This window comes from Dermacentor albipictus, chromosome 3 (genome assembly GCF_038994185.2).
Source record: "Dermacentor albipictus isolate Rhodes 1998 colony chromosome 3, USDA_Dalb.pri_finalv2, whole genome shotgun sequence".
Taxonomy (NCBI): Eukaryota; Metazoa; Arthropoda; class Arachnida; order Ixodida; family Ixodidae; genus Dermacentor; species Dermacentor albipictus.
In genome coordinates this window covers 185,927,492-185,930,832 of record NC_091823.1, presented here as the reverse complement: position 1 = coordinate 185,930,832, position 3,341 = coordinate 185,927,492, and positions in this window count along the sequence as shown.

Here is a 3,341-nt window from a genome sequence, read left to right as displayed (position 1 = left end):
CAAGAGGAAAGTGTATAATAGCTGCGTCTTACCAGTACTCACCTACGGGGCAGAAACCTGGAGGCTTACTAAAAGGGTTCTACTGAAATTGAGGACGACGCAACGAGCTATGGAAAGAAGAATGACAGGTGTAACGTTAAGGGATAAGAAAAGGTCAGAGTGGGTGAGGGAACAAACGCGAGTTAATGACATCTTAGTTGAAATCAAGAAAAAGAAATGGGCATGGGCAGGACATGTAATGAGGAGGCAGGATAACCGATGGTCATTAAGGGTTACGGACTGGATCCCAAGGGAAGGGAAGCGTAGCAGGGGGCGGCAGAATGTTAGGTGGGCGGATGAGATTAAGAAGTTTGCAGGGACGGCGTGGCCACAATTAGTACATGACCAGGGTTGTTGGAGAAATATGGGAGAGGCCTTTGCCCTGCAGTGGGCGTAACCAGGCTGATGATGATGATGATAATGATGACCAGTACTCACCTACGGGGCCGAAACCTGGAGGCTTACGAAAAGGGTTCTACTCCAATTGAGGATGACGCAACGAGCTATGGAAAGAAGAATGATAGGTGTAACGTTAAGGGATAAGAAAAGAGCAGATTGGGTGAGGGAACAAACGCGAGTTAATGACATTTTAGTTGAAATCAAGAAAAAGAAATGGGCATGGGCAGGACATGTAATGAGGAGGGAAGATAACCGATGGTCATTAAGGGTTACGAACTGGATCCCAAGGGAAGGGAAGCGTAGCAGGGGGCGGCAGAAAGTTAGGTGGGCGGATGAGATTAAGAAGTTTGCAGGGACAGCATGGCCACAATTAGTACATGACCGGGGTCGTTGGAGAATTATGGGAGAGGCCTTTGCCCTGCAGTGGGCGTAACCAGGCTGATGATGATGATGATGATGACCTGAATAGATATCGCGTCTGGACGCTTTCGTTTGTTTGCCAGAATTTTGAACTGTCATTGAACTGCATACTATGTGAGAATTAGTTTCTCATGTATGTTCATATGTAATGTAACTGTATTGGTTTGACACTACTGATAATTCCATGCAATAAAGAAAGAAAAAAGCTGGCGTGGCGTTGCGGTAAAGTTCCGGGCATGGGATCTGCAGGTGGGACGATCGAATCCTGGTCGGAGCAGTTATATTTTCTTCTTTTTTTATTGCACTAAAACGCTCTTTGTTGCTTTCTGTATTTAAAAAAATATATACGGTGTCCAGACACCGCATATTTAACGCGCTAGAGCTGTTTTTCGCACGAGTAGCCAGTGCCGCCCAGTAGGCCGCGGCTGCCCAGCGCGCCAGCATCCAGGGCGCGGAACTGGGCCGATAATCCGGCGCACTGGGTCACAGTGGCGCTGGGTTTGGCAATAGGGAAGGCCTCTCCCATACTTCTCCAACTACCCCGGTCATGTACTAATTGTGGCCATGTTTTCCCTGCAATCATCTTAATCTCATCCGCCCACCGAACGTTCTGCCGCGCCCTGCTACGGTTCCCTTCCCTTGGAATCCAGTCCGTAACCCTTAATGACCATCGCTTATCTTCCCTCCTCATTACATATCCTGCCCATGCCTACTTCTTTTTCTTGATTTCGACTAAGATGTCATGAACTCGCATTTGTTCCCTCACCCAATCTGCTCTTTTCTTATCCCTTAACGTTACACCCATCATTCTTCTTTCCATAGCTCGTTGCGTCATCCTCAATTGGAGTAGAACCCTTTTCGTAAGCCCCCAGGTTTCTGCCCAGTACGTGAGTACTGGTGAGTACTGGTAAGACACAGCTGTTATATACTTTTCTCTTGAGGGATAATGGCAATCTGCTGTTCATGATATGAAAATGCCTGCCAAATGCATCCGAGCCCATTGTTATTCTTCTGTTAATTTCAGTCTCATAATCCGGATCCGCGGTCACTACCTGCCCTCAGTAGATGTATTCCCCTACCACTTCCAGTGCCTCGCTATCTATCATAAACTGCTGCGCCCTTCCCGAGACTGTTAAACATTACTTGCGTTTTCCGGAGAATAGTTTTTAGACCCACCCTTCTGCTTTGCCTCTCCAGGTCAGTGAGCATGCATTGCAATTCGTCCCCTGAGTTACTAAGCAAGGCAATATCATCAGCCAATCGCAAGTTACTAAGGTATTCTCCATTAACTGCTCTACCTACCTCTACGCTCTACTTCTACGCCACCGCTGTTGATAAACCATTTAGATTAAAGAATTGACAAAATACTCAGAAATCAAATAGTTCACGTTAAAAGCACTTGCAGATTCTGATGAAACAAATTTTTCAGGTAGTAAATTCCAATCAGTAACAGCTCGAGGAAAAGAGTACTTGAAAACCTTTGTGCGCGTTCGATAGGGAATTAGATTATGAGCATACGAATTTCTCGACGTGCTCGACAAGGATGGCTGAATGTATGCGCGGGCATTCACATTCAGTTTGTTGTGACAAAGCGATAATAAAAATTTTAAGTCTCGCGATTTTCCTGCGCTGCTCTAAAGTTGGGATAATATTTACCAGCATTATGGATGACGGTGAATCTGTGGTCTTATATTTGTTAAATATGAAGCGTACTGCCCGCCTCTGGACCATCTCGAGCCTATGCTCATTTTTTGATAGTGCAGATTCCAAAGTACGCTCGCGTAGTGAAGTTTAGGCAAAACAAAAGTTTTGTAGGCAAGAAGCTTTGTATCGGGTAGCGCCTTTTTTAGCTTGCGTCTAAGTAAGCCGAGTTGCCGAGTAGCTGCTGTACATATATATATATATGTGTTCGATGTGGGAGGACCACTTAAGGTTATTAGTCATTGTCAATCCCAAATATACGTAGTCTGTGGCTTCTGTTACGGTGTCGTTAATAATTTTATACGTTAATAAAACAATTGTCTTTTATTGGTTACGCGTAGCAGCAAACTTTTCTCCGCGTTCAAGGACACTATTGCGAATTTTTGCTAGACTACTGTTTAATGGGACAAGCAGACGCGACGAGCGGATCATACGCAACTCGGGGCCTATCGGTAAGCGCTGAAAAACTTTTTCCTTTGTTATTTTTACGCACAAGTGTTAAGTGCTGTTCAAATTCAGCGACAATATATCGTGTACCTAGGCGCGCTCAAGACCACGTGCATGAGTGAAATGCGTGAAACAAGAGGTTAGGGCAAACGAGAATTGACACTATGTCGTGCAACCTATGACTATCAGGAAAATCTGCCAAGGGCAGAAAAATTAGCGGATCTCTGAAGCCCCAACCAGACGTACGCGTTGGGACGCGTCCGCACGCGCCCGACGGAGGAAGAGGGCGCGCACCCAAACTTGGATGCACGAGTTGCTGCGCGTCGCCGCGCGTT